Source organism: Thermobia domestica, chromosome 4 (genome assembly GCF_964235325.1).
Source record: "Thermobia domestica chromosome 4, izTheDome1.hap1.1, whole genome shotgun sequence".
In the NCBI taxonomy this organism is placed as follows: Eukaryota; Metazoa; Arthropoda; class Insecta; order Zygentoma; family Lepismatidae; genus Thermobia; species Thermobia domestica.
Window position 1 is genome coordinate 174651740 of NC_137457.1, and position 14552 is coordinate 174666291.

General features: G+C 33.0%; 1 protein-coding gene across 1 annotated transcript in view; it reads right to left on the reverse strand.

Annotated features, from left to right (window-relative positions):
* LOC145683832 (hemolymph lipopolysaccharide-binding protein-like) overlaps positions 1-12583 on the reverse strand; it is a 77627-nt gene extending 65044 nt beyond the window's left edge. Inside the window, exon 1 of the mRNA XM_081755428.1 lies at positions 12514-12583. The gene's annotated coding sequence lies outside the window, so the exon portion shown is untranslated. The remainder of the gene's footprint in view (positions 1-12513) is intronic.
* Between the last annotated feature and the right edge of the window lie 1969 nt (positions 12584-14552).

Consider the following 14552-nt stretch of genomic DNA (forward strand, 5'->3'; position numbering starts at 1 on the left):
AGAGTGGGTGCTAGGGGCAGTCCCCTCTAAACTTTTCGTTACTCCTCCAGATCTCAATACAAAATACTATTATTAATACAAATAACACAGTTTAGATATTTGTAAGAGCATTTTTAATGACTTGCCCTCCTAACATATTCAAGGAGCCCCCAAACCTCTGTGGCTGTGTTTCAGACCTGACTGGACTAATCAGAAAAATCAACGTTTTTGATATGAAGTTCAGATAATACTACGTGAGAAATTAAAGTTTTAATAACTTGCAAGTAGTTGCTTTTCATGTTGTAAATTTGTGTGATATTAAATATATATATACATTCAAAGTCGTACCGACAAATGCCAACTAGACACTAATCAACATTGTTTAAAGTATTGTCCCTAGTTTCTATATAACCGTCACCAGGATATAGAAGTATTTTTTGTTGACTTTCTATATTTTGTAAAGACAGTAATTATTTTTCGATTTATAATTTATTATGCGACGTATATAAGTTCTTTCTTGTGTGGGTATTGCTTCTTTCCCACGCAATTTAAGACAGAAGTCTTTGGTCGTTTTTATCATATATATATATATATATATATATATATATATATAGAACATTGCTTTGCGGTGAGGACATTTCAGTGGCCAATCAAGCTTCGAGCGCCATTTCTCATATAATCACTTTATGTAGTCTGCGCTCCGTTGTCCTGCCAATGGTTAATTTCGGTAGATCTTGACTTATCTGGGTAGAACGTTGAAGGACACCTCTGAAAAGCCGTTACATAAATTAATGGCAGCCCAATCAGCGACACGACTTGGCGAGTAATAAATTAATGGCATCGGACATCAGGAACCCGATTCGAGACCGTTGGTGCTCGAATACTCATAAGATTAACATTTTAATATACAATATCTTTTCCAGCTTAGAACCAGAAATTTGAAAATAGAAATGAGTTTTCTTTCATGTGATTCTAATCATATGTTTTGTGATTGTTTATTCTATTTTGTCCAAGATGGCATACACACAAGCAAAACTAGCTTTACTTAATAAGAAATCAGATTTACTTCTTCAACGAACCGTGCTCGATCTGAAGGGTTGAGAGAAAACTTTGCTAGATTATAGAAAATAATTAAAGATGACTTTGATAGATGCATAAAGGAAACTAAAGAAATCCGCACTGAGTTTAAAAAGAATAGTGTTCATTGAAAGAGAATCACGTTGAGTCAAAGAGTGGATTAGGTCACAAGATAGACGGTTTACATAACATGTTTCGTGAAAACAACCAACATATAGAGAGCGCTAAAAACGAACCGCGGAATATGAACACCAATTACAATCAGATGTTCCTACTGGTTACGAAACACCGGAATTCGAACCTCAAGTAGAGTTAGAAACTTCTAATGAACATGAAACACAGAAATTTGAATCCCAATTAGTGACCGATCTCCCTAGTGTAACGAGTCGCCTTGAGGACTTCCCCCGGCTCTACGACTAGATGGACATAGAACGGGGCCAACGAATATATTGGGAATAACGGCAAAAGGAAAGAAAAGTGTGGAAAATAGTGTTTTGTGCTATGATATTAATTGCAGTTTCTCAGAAGCAAGCATTTCTGTTAAGCTTATTTTCTTATTTTAAGCAGAAAGATTACAGGAGAATAGGAGCCGAAGCAGGAGCTGTGCGGGGGACCAAAGGAGGTCAACTTTGTGCCCGCTTATATGTTGCGAATTTGTCCTAATAACCAGTGTAGTCGTTTTGATTACGATAGCCTTCCTTTTATCTGGTTAGTTTGTGGGGAATTTTTGCCCCAAAGGACGAATTCTGCATTATTTTGTGGGACAATAAATCTGCGAAAAGAAAAGAAAGGATCTGAGAAACGATAGTTACTTGCTTTGGTTGTAACGCAGGAAGTTTTTCCCTTAATGAGCTCAACTGCTACTGCAAGTAACCGTTCGTATGCCAAAACTATTGCAGTTTGAATTTTTGGCGAGAATCTTTTAAAAGGTTCTATTTAAAAAGTGACGTTTGACCAATATGTTTGTTGGCTTCAAGTTTCTTCTCGATGGTTAGTCAACGAAGCCAATTCCAATATAGTAACACCGTGAAACAAGGTAACAAGAAGACGGAAAATTTGGGTGAGTGAATTTTCAATTTAAGTAGTAGATGGGTCACTTTGTTAACAAATCCTGTCTGGTTGTGATTAAAGTTGTTTCCGCTTTGATTGGGATGCTAATTGCATTTGATTTAAATTGCCATAGTAGGGATCTGTTTCATATTCTAGTTAAATCCTCCCCAGAGTGTTATTTTGAAATTGGTGGAATGATAATCCGGGAGTATTGAACCGAATTATTTTGAAGAATAGTTATAAGTTCGCCACTATTCCTTGTGGATATGTTTATGAATATTGAAGCGTTATTAAGACTCGTAAACTCGTGCATAAAAAAAGTATTTCTGATGAATGATTTCCATTGATATTCTAGATCGAGCACTAAAGAGTAAAACTTTTCAAAGAGCATTTAAATTTGATGGTTCATTGTGCAAATGTTTGATTATCATAAAGATTAGTAATTGTGGAGTCAGTATTTTACGTCATTTGGAGATCTAGTGTTACTTCAAGTATGTACAGTCAAGTCCAAAAAATAATAGGACTAGGTATAATTTTTAGTAACGAGTGTTGTATTATAAATATTTTTGGTATTTGATTGGAGGGAAATTCATATGATTAACTGTGATAGTTCTTGATGTCACCAGTTAATGATTGATGTACGGTCGGTGGCAAAAGTAATGGTATCATAGATTTCGACTCAACATTGAAACTTTCACTAGATATTTAAGGAAGAATTTTTCTCTGATCGACATATTTGAATTGATGAAATATTGTTGAGGCTCATTAGCTTCAGATTTATTATATTATTAATAATTTTTCAATTATTTAGAGAAATTACTTTTTGACTTCTAGTATTATATTCAAATGAATTTAGATTCATATTGGGGTACCGAGATTGCTATTAGGTAATGCGATTGAATTAACAATCAATCTTTTGATTCAAATTAATTTATAGTTTTAATTTAGAAATCACTTACGAATTATTTCGCGGGTTATATATTTATATTTATATATATATATATATATATATATATATATATATATATATATATATATATATATATATATATATATATATATATATTTCTTTTGTTGTTATTGTTGCTTTGTGCATATATATTAATCTAACGTATTAGTCTATATACACAACCATCTCTGTTGGAATAAAGTTTGTTATTGAAAATTTGATATCTGTTTTTTCCATTATTTATGATTACTTGTTATATCCTGTTTATTTTGTGCTCTGTATTAACATATTCACAAGGAATATCAATCCGTATAGCCTATCGAAGCGACTTAGGGTTGGGTCGTTACACTAGTGGCAACAGAACATCGGAATTGGAACCTGAACTAGCAAATAATACTCCTAACGAAAAGAAAGCGCAGGAATCTGAATCATAACCAGAGGCAGACGTCATGAATCAATCTCGAAATATACAAAATAATAATTTTGTGTATTCTGTTTACTCAGAATCCAATGACACCACTAGTAGGAGGAGTAGAGATCATTCAGAAGTCAAGGCTTTGTACGACCGAAATCGTAAGCGTATCAAAGCATTCACTACCATGAACCACAGAGAGGAAAAGCACAAACGGGACAATGGTTGTAGTTACAAGCAAATATATCCAGTTGAGATCGTAAATAATACAAAATTTAAAGGGTATCAAAACCAAAACTATACACGTAAGAATAACAGGAATAAAAGCAGTCGTAAATCACGGTCACGTAATCAGAGCTATAATGAAAAACAATACAGGAATTGTCACCTGAGTTTCAACATTATGAAGAGATTCGTACATAGAGGTAAGCGTTGTAGAAATAGATAAACCAACTGTAGTTATCAAGATAGGAATAGTAATCGTAGAAAAGAAAAAAAGGTAACCGATAACTGTATTTTTGCCATCAATCGCACAATAGAGTTTTTATTTTATTTTCTTCTTTCAAAGTAATCCATAATTAATTATATACATTTTTCTGTTCAATAGTTTTATTGTCTAGTAATATCCCGGAGAATATTTTAGTGTTTATGAACCGCAATTATGTTATATATTTATACTGTAATGATTTTGGTGGAGTCAATAATGTACCGAGGTTTATCCAATTCACCAATTTATTATAAAATTTGTTAAATAAAAAACGTCTTTCATTACAAGAAATAAAATAGTGTTTTCTCTGGTTACTGTCCAAGTAAGAGGAGAATAGGTATTTTGCACGGTGCCCCTTCTCTCAAAGCAGTCTCCAAGCTACGTGCCGGTTCCGGTGAGTCTGGAAGGATAGCCCCCTCAGCTCAAGGCAGCTTCGCGAGGCTTGGTTGTAGAAAGGACCCCTAGTCCAGTGCGACCTCGCGAAGGATAGGTGTACCCCTAGTCCAATGCGACCTCAGGGCGGTGTAGGTGATTCGATCAGTTGGACGACTGATCTGGGTTCCACGGTGGTCTTTCTTTTATTTGTCCTCTTCCGTTCCTACCGGGAGGTCCGTCTTCTTTTAGAGTTCCTCAGTTTCTTTCGTGTCTACTTGTTGTCTGCTTGATTGTTTATACTCAATAGCACGTGTTAACACTGCGATTGTCGAGATGTGAGGATCCTTACACCCCCACTGGAAAAAATAATCTGGAAGATTATTTTGAGAAAATACACAATTGCTATGATAGATATTTGTCGGCACTACAATACTGACACCTGTGTGGATATCGTATAGACAGCAAAAAACACTATAAACACTGTGATACACTATGCTCATTATAAAAGTTTGTTGTGAAATATACACATAATGGTAATAACACTGTAGTTCCGTCCCAACTAAGCAGGATCAATAACAGTTTGTCATTTCCCTCAAAGTGGGCGAAGTGATATCACTGTAATTAATAAATATATCAGTTCATTAAGGATCGGTCACATCCGGTATGGGTAGTCTATATCGGTAGACTCTCTTTCGTTGTATTAGTAGGCGCTATAGAATTCAGTTTTCCTAATGGTGAAGATTTCTTTTAGCCAATTGGTTAAGTTTTGATTAGTAACGGAACTTATGAAAGATTTGATACAATTTAATTATTATCGGAACGAATGAAAAGAGAATAATCGGTGTTGGAATTGGTAAACTTTTCTTTCAAAAAAAGAAAATTAGAGAATGTGAATTTCTGGTCACTCTGTATAATGTATTGAAGAGCCTGATTTTATGAACATCCTGTATAAGGAGAAAAAATGACGTAATAAACATTTTTGTACGCTCGTATTGAAGAAAGGATGCTAGAAGCAAGAGAGCATTACATTTCGACCTTGTAATGACAAATGACTTTTGAAACTAAAAAGGAAAGAGAAAAAAATGTTGATCTTGCATTTTGCGACACGAACAGAAGTACAAGTGTAACGAAGTTGAATAATAGGATGAGATACAGCTTATAATTGAAATAAAGAAGTGCAGATTTTTGTTACTGCATCGTTTATTTGGTTCTTCTGTTGTTGGTTTCTCTTCTTTTCCAGGTAAGTACTTCGAACTATACGATGGCACCTTTGGCCTACATAAAGCTGCTAACTTAGATTTTAAATTGTCATAGATCATGGTATTAAATTGATTTTGATTTTTAAGCTGTAATACGAGATCTAGTACTGTGTCTTGTAAATATATTTGTAAAATTTCCTTTTTCTTACGCCGGGGACCATGCCTGTATTGATGCAATATGGTCAAATAGCATGAAAAAGCTGCACGGGTCCTCGTGCATGAGTTCCGCATACTTCGTTAAGTGTGGCGTATGCAAGGATAAATTATATATATGCACCCTCTGCCATATTCGTGTTATTCTCTCCTGATCTATATGTCTGTTTACCCGATCTAGTTTCCGGCATAAATCGCACTTAAGGAAAGTAAGAGAAAAAAAGGTGAGGGAAATAATTTATATATATTTTGATATTAGTAAAACGTAGATAAAATAGATTCTGATACTGACCTTTTTAAAAAGTTAATAAAAAGAGTCTCCCGTAGAAAACTCCGGTGCCTATCACCAGGTAATGACTTTGGTAGAGTCAATAATGGACGTAGATTTATTCACTTCACCAATTTATTATAAAATTTGTTGAATACTAAACGTCTTTGATTACAAAGAATAAAATAGTGTTTTCTCTTGTTAATGTCCAAGTAAGATGAGAATAGGTATTTTGCGCGATGCCCCTTCACTCAAGGCAGTCTTGAAGGCACCTGCCAGTTCCGGTGAGCCTGGAAAGATAGCTCAAGGAAGCTTGGTGAGGCTTGGTTGTAGAAAGGGCACATAGTCCAATGCAACTTCGGGAAGGATAGGTGTACCCCTAGTTACCTACTGCCGACATAGTTTTAATTTCACTGTATCACGCAATTCTCTCCACAGAGCAATTTTCCTATAGATGGAAAACGTCAGAGTAGCGTGGGCTTTCTTTGAGTGGTTGACTTCTTTTAATTTTTATTCAAAGCAATTATTAGAGTATAGTCCGTCTTGTATGAAGATTTTTGTTCCGTGAAAAGTTGGTAGTTGATAGTAATGTAGTTTACTTATGTCGAATAAATAAAGCAAAAGCATGGTAGTTTCTAGGTTGAGTTCTCCAATCCATTGCCAGACGTTTTCGATCAGCGAAGTGGATTGGATTCGTAAATTTGCATTCGGCATTCACTAAGTTACTAGAGATAAATATTAGATTGCATCCACCGATCAAACAAGACAATATTATTATAATTTATTTAGCGTATAATCTAAAAATTTCCCAAAACCTCAAATATGCCACAAAGTTTTGTATTATAATGGCGAATGTATTACGATATGTTCTATCTCATTATCTAAACATTTTTTCAGATGTTTTAGAAGTTAAATCAATATTCTTTCGCTTTTTTCTTGTATATTTTTAACAGTTCTACTATGTCTTATTATATACCTTCAAATTAAAAAAAACTTTAAATTATACATACGGAGCGAAGAATACAACATTCTGTCACAGAATTCGCAAATATATGTACTTCATGCCACAAACAACATGTGGAAAGTAGGAAATTTTCACAACATAAAGCGCAGTATATAAACTATTATATTTCTTTCAGTGAACTTTAAACAATTAACTATCGTCGATTATTCATGTGTGAATTTATTAAACACGTACATTTTAAATCGTTAAACAGTACTGAATTAGAAAGCTCAGTTTCACTTAAAGTTCAGAACCTTATTAGTATAAAAAAATTTTAAATTAAAAAATATTTAGGCAATCACCAATTAACTTATCACATGGTGTTCGAAATTATTGGATATAATCGTCAATATATTCATATCAATATACATTTGGTCCCAAGTTTTTACTGGAGATTAGAGTGGGCCGAAAACGGCCAAAAAAATTTTTTTTTTAGAAAAATAAGATTGAGTACCGTGCAAAAGTTGTAAAATGTTATATTATGTTTCCTCACCAAAACAGAGCCGGATTAAAGGATATTTAACCGGGCCCCGGGGGCCCCAAAGAACGTTATTTTGAAAAAAATAGTTGCGACTAGTAAAAATATTATTGAAATATTTTTTTTTTACAAAGTTAAGTTAGAGTACCATGCAAAACTTGTATAACATTATGTTATGTTTCTTCACCGAAAATAGAGCCGGATAAAAAGATATTTAACCGGGCCCCGAGGGCCCCAAAGAACGTTAATTAAAAAAGATAGTTGCGAGTGGTAAAAATATTATTGAAATATTTTTTAGAAAGTTAAGTTTGAGCACCATGCAAAAGTTGTATAATATTATGTTTCTTCAGTAAAATAGAGCCGGATAAAAATATATTTAACCGGGCCCCGGGGGCCCAAACGAACGCTAATTTTGAAAAAAAAAAAGTAGCCAGCAATGAAAATATAATTAAAAAAATATTTTTAGAAAGTTAAGTTTCAGTACCGTGCAAAAGTTGTATAACATATGTTTCTTCACAGAAACAGAGCTGGAATAAAAGTTATTTAACCGGGCCCCGGGGGCCCTAAAGAACGTTTATTTAAAAAAAGGGTTGTGAATAGTGAAAATATTATTGAAATATATTTTTTTAGAAAGTTAGGTTTCAGTACCGTGCAAAAGTTGTATAATGTTATATTAAGTTTCCTCACCAAAACAGAGCCGGATTAAAAGATATTTAACCGGGTCCCGAGGACCCTAAAGAACGTTAATTAAAAAAGATAGTTGCGAGTGGTAAAAATATTATTGAAATATTTTTTAGAAAGTTAAGTTTGAGCACCATGCAAAAGTTGTATAATATTATGTTTCTTCAGTAAAATAGAGCCGGATAAAAATATATTTAACCGGGCCCCGGGAGCCCGAACGAACGCTAATTTTGAAGAAAAAAAGTAGCCAGCAATGAAAATATTTTTAAAATATATTTTTAGAAAGTTAAGTTTCAGTACCGTGCAAAAGTTGTATAACATATGTTTCTTCACAGAAACAGAGCTGGAATAAAAGTTATTTAACCGGGCCCCGGGGGCCCTAAAGAACGTTTATTTAAAAAAAAAGAGTTGTGAATATTGAAAATATTATTGAAATATTTTTTTTAGAAAGTTAAGTTTGAGCACCATGCAAAAGTTGTATAATATTATGTTTCTTCAGTAAAATATAGCCGGATAAAAATATAGTTAACCGGGCCCCGGGGACCCGAACGAACGCTAATTTTGAAAAAAAAAAAAGTAGCCAGCAATGAAAATATTATTAAAAATATATTTTTAGAAAGTTAAGTTTGAGTACCGTGCAAAATTTATAATGTTATGTTTTCTCGCCAAAACAGAGCCGGATAAAAAGATATTTAACCGGGTCCTGGGAGCCCGAAAGAACGTTAATACTGAAAATATATGGTTGTGAGTAGTGAAAATATTATTGAAATATTTGTTTTCAGAAAATTAAGTTTGAGTACCGTGCAAAAGTTGTATAATGTTATGTTTCTTCCCCAAAACAGAGGCAGATAAAAATATTTCACCAGGCCCTGCGGGTCCAAAAAGTGTTATTTTTTTTAATATATACCATTATTTTAAGTATGTATAGAAATATGGTTAAGATTCCTAATACTTTAACTTGACCCCAGGATTTTAAATGTTCTGATCTGATGTGCAGCTCTTCGCCTGATTGGTGTTTAGTAGACATAACAGTACGGACACAAATACATAAGATAAGGTTGAAGAATTGTCCAACAAACACCAAACCAGCGCAGAACTCACCACGTGGAGATGGCTACACAGCGAGTTCCTTCTACCCACCCTCCTCTTACTTAAAGCTCCTTAACGGAATCTTGGAACAAAATATTGAGATTTATGTCCGAAGCTTGGTAGATACTTTCGTGCTTCCAGTTTTGCGCGAATATAACCGTCTCGTGCAACAGTACCGCATACTTCTGAAGAAGATTATGTTACTACCTTTACACACCTCCCCAAAGCCTGTGTGCGGAAGGGGAACGTGACAAACTGAAACCTCCTCTTTTCCACAATCATTTCGGTTGGTTCTTCTATTGATACGTTAGCCGAAATTGGAGGTTTCGTTACTATTACTTCTGACCAATCGGTCAAGTCGATATATTCCGCACATTCTTCAGTGCTTTGCCTACTGCAATTGTCAATTAGAACTATAGTTTGGTATTTTCGGCCATCAAAATAGAGACCCTTATAATTAGTAGCTACACACTGTAGAGGGTTTCTTTTTTCTTTTTCTTTTTTGCTAGTTTCGTACGGATTTTGTTTTTATCTACTATCTTGTCTTAGTTAGTTTTGTTCAGTAAATTCATATCTTCTAAAACAGCGGATACAATTTTAGCAGCCGACCTATTCGATATACCTGTTAAATCTTTTGCGGTACTTATTTGTTTAGGGCTCACTATTGTTTATTTAGGTTTACTTTAGATTTTATTCTCTAAACGATAACTTCATGTGAATTCTTCATCGTCTGAATTCCGGGTGGAAGCACTTAATGTATGTTCCAAGTGCGGGATTCAGGCTAACGATTGTAACCCTGTTGTAATTGGTACCGCAACATCATAATCGATATGTGTGTCATGCTTTCTCTTGAGCCTATGGGTTTCTGCTTCATCTACATTGCAACCTGTCATTTGTCTCTGATTTCTCTGATCTAATATGAGCTCCTACTCCAAAAGCGGTATATGACTTGATTTACAACACTTACAGGTTAATCTATCGCAGCATTTGCAAGAGAAAATATCACATAACTTCTCAGCACCGTTCTTAAATTTCTTAATTTGGCTTGGCTCTTAATGGGGTATATCTCATTTCTTAATGGGGTTAATGATCGTTTTGCATTTTGAGTTGTAATTCAAAATCATATGTTTAATTCGAAGGCAAGACAATACAGGAAGAGAGGCTCGCAGCCATATTGTTTCTAGTTTATTTGAATTCAGCAATGTAAGCGTCGCCTTCGGAAAGAAAGTGTTATGTATTTTGCATCCAGATGCGAAAACGTGATATTATCTTAAAGTTTGAGAGTTCTGAGGTGGACTCAACACGAAGGGTTTTGGTGTGTTAATATGGTAGTTATGAAAGTTAGTTAAGCTCTTAATAGTTATTTGCGTAGATTAAAACCATGTACTTCATGTTTTATGTATTAATAGTATTGTCTGGTAAAGTGTTCTTATTACCTAAAATCATTGTATTTGAACAAAAAATTAGGAACTTTAGGGCCACGGGGGGCCGGTTAAATTTTGTTTTAAAATCAACATATTTTACATGGCTTCATTTTGTACAAATGCACAACTTTTGATAACTACTCAATCCTGAATATCTTTAAAAAAATTTTTCGGCCCACCCTACTGGAGATGGAACTTTATGAAATGAGGCCATTATGGCGAACTTATTTTGAAAATGTCACTTCTATTATTTCTTCTCTTTCAGTAATTTTATAGAGCTGTCGTCACTAACGTCCATCTTCTTTAGTCTAAATGCTGTGACTCTGCGACATAGGATAAAACAACTAGTAAATTTCAATTTTTGAAGTTTCATAAACAATTGAAAATCAGCTCGATATTGAACATAATTTGTTCACTAATAGAATTTTATTTTACTTCATGTATCCCAAATGATACTGGATTACCAAAAAATGCATAATACGGCTATTCTTTGGCACTAATGTAACTAAATCATATCTAGTCAGATATATTTATGAGTAGGTCAACGTATACTATTAACATTGTGTTATATCAAATTAGAAGTAAGAACGAACAAATGATACAGTTATAACTTTTAACAATATTTATTTTAGAAAAGTATTTATGATATTCAATAAAAGGCAAATTTTGACCAAAAAATATATCATCCTATAAATAAATGCGTTACAGTTTCGAGAAAGTATCTTTACCTTCGCCACACAAATTATGAAATACAGTTTCTACGACTACAGCTTATATACCTCAGAAAATGACGAGAGAAGAAGGATTGCCAGAAAATGTAAAGTAGTAGAATGGATACGGAACGAAGAAAGAGAGGTACTTATGAACTGGAACATTGCATTTACGTATGGAGAAATATATGGTGTAAAGCAGAGAAGAAAGAAGAGACAACATATAAGACTTGGATAACATAGTCAAGTAAAGCTTTAAGTTTCTAAAAGTGAAAGTTGTTCATCGAAATAACACAAGATTTCACAATTAAAAATTTAGTTCCTAAGTGAAAGATGAATCATTAAAAGTTGAAAATATGTATTCAATTTAAAATTGTTAATACGAAAGGATAAATCTCATTGCTTCCTAGATGGGACTTCCTCTCATTTTGTGAGGTATATAAGGCGTAGTTTCAGAAATTGTATTTCGGGATGCGTCCAATGAAGGCCAAGGTACTTTTCCGAAAGTGTAACAGTATTATTTATTAGATAACATAAGCTTTGGTCAAAATTTGAATTTTATTATATACAAGCCACAAAGCTAGAATAAGTGGTATCCATTTATGATATTATTTCTATTGTACTCTAATATTGAATCATCTTCATAAAGAAGGAATGAAAAGATAATTTTCATTATGAGTTTGAAGCAAAAGCATATATGTCGATCGAAACATCTCAACAAGGGAAAAATGGACCAGTTGAATATGCATACGGTTGTCAATAAATAGTTGTTAAAATTAATTTAGAACATGCATTTTTTAATCTCGAATAATTGAAATGATAGTATAAAGCTATATTTTGAATGTTTTCAGTTACGCATTCACTGAACCTGTCTACGATGATTTGTTTCGGTGGCTTTGAACCTGTTTACGAATTTTAATTTATATTAATAATGGGATTAGAACAGCATATAGATTTCAAATAAATAAATAAAACACTTATGTGTATTAAAAATGTCGTGGTATAATAACATATTGTTCCCTCGTAATGTAGCAGTAACTCATATCGTAATCGTTACTTACCCACCGTTTTCTGAGCAATTATTATCCTATGGTGTCAATAAAAAGAAAAGATGTATACCTTATTATTGGTAATAAGTTTGTTATATTTCCTTGCAAGAAATGTATCTATATTGTACACTGTTGATGTATGTTTGACACAATGCTCTTTGTTATCAAAATATTGAATAATCATTCCTTTAGTGATACATGGAAACAAAACATTTTGTCTTTATCCAAATGCACATGTAAAAGTTACTTCTTTCTCCAGTGATGATTTGCATTCATTTGTAAGCATTGATTTTAGATTTTGTTTAAACAACAGATGTAAAATTAAATAAGCATAACATTCAGTAGGAATATAAATGCCTTTGTGTGTTTAACAAATGTGAGTTTCAGATCGTATTGGCGAAGTGATATATTATGTAAATACTGTTACTCTATTGTATTATAAAAACATTGTATCTTCACATATATTAAATATCTATATTCAGTTTAATTTCATAAATTACAGTAAAGCTGAAATTGTAGAAACAAAATATTTAAACGTAAATTATTATGTGTATTAGTGTAAGTTTGAATACATGCACACATGACTAGGTCTAAGGTTACTGTTTGTTTAATGTTTTATTAAACATTCCAAACCTTCCAAATCGATTTGCTGAAAGAAAACCTATTGGTTAGTTTTCACTATTTGGGAGGTGACTGGAATTTTTCGCTATAGACACGGTCATTAAATTTCATTGATGTTTCTCTTCGGAAGTACGATAATAATTAATGATTAACAATACCTACATACAAAGGAAAAAAATTAAAATTCATTTATTTTTATTTCATATTCACTAAATAATCAAATTGAAGTTTTAAAGTCTAGCGACCCATTTCCCACTCACGAGTTTCTATTGTTTTCATGCATTTCCCTTATTTAAAAGGAAATATTACTTTTCAGTATACACTCCTACGGAGCTCTAATCAGCAAAGGCATAGATAACACCTTAACCATAATACTGGTCTCTGAGACCTTCAAAAAGATTTGTTTTTTTCGTGTTTTAGTCTTTATTCAATTAGCTTTCTCTACGTCTCAGTATCTTTCCCCTTTAACTATCTACAAAATAATCTTGTAGTTTCGCAGTTTGAGTGGGCGACTCGATTGTTGCAGTTAGCTTCTTGAAACACTTCTGTTCTCAGATACCGGATATTGCATTACACGCTAATTTCACATCTATCGTACCGCATATTACGTTGTATACCATATAGGCTAATTTGAATTTATTTTATTATAGTAATATACAGTTTGTTATTATCTCAGTTGCATATGGCTTTCTGGAAACATCATGGAACAGCCAAGTACAAATAGAAAGGTTTCAGCTAGATATAACAGATTTTATCGTATAGATCGTATCAGGTTGAGGTTATATGACAGAGAACTTACTGACAGTGGCATTGAAATAAGTTATCTAAGTGCTGACCCGGATTATGTAATTTCACAAGAAAAAACACGGAAAAACAAAAGTTACCTGGGTGATAGTGTAGATGAAAATGAAAAAGATGAAATAGAATGTGAAATAACGGAGGTAAGTGGACTACTTATTGATAAAAGTAACCTTCCTGAGTATATTTTTGGTGCATTGAAAAGGAACGAGAGTAGTTCACCATACCCATCGTGCATTTGTACCTGTTTGTAATCGTTTTGTAATGGCTTTGTAATAAAGGTTCTTAACGCATATACTTAATTGGTTTATTCAATTTGTGCATTCTTTCGTCAAGTACTTGGGAGTTACAATACTTTATATATACTGGCTAGTCAAAACATATATATATATATATATATATATATATATATATATATATATATATATACTGAAGAAGTTCATTCACAAAATAAGTTTAAACATTTTATACAACTTTAGAAAGAATAACTTAAAGACGCTAGTTGTTTTTGTCGCTTCAATTATAAAAAAATGTATGGTTTTAAGTAAAACTCAATGTATCGATCACACAGACCGTGTATTACAGTTTCAGGTGATATATTACGGTTGCTGTGTGAAGTTGAAGTAACTAGGCACTTAAATCATATTGATATTTCAAGAGCATAAACTAATGAGATTCAACATTATTTTC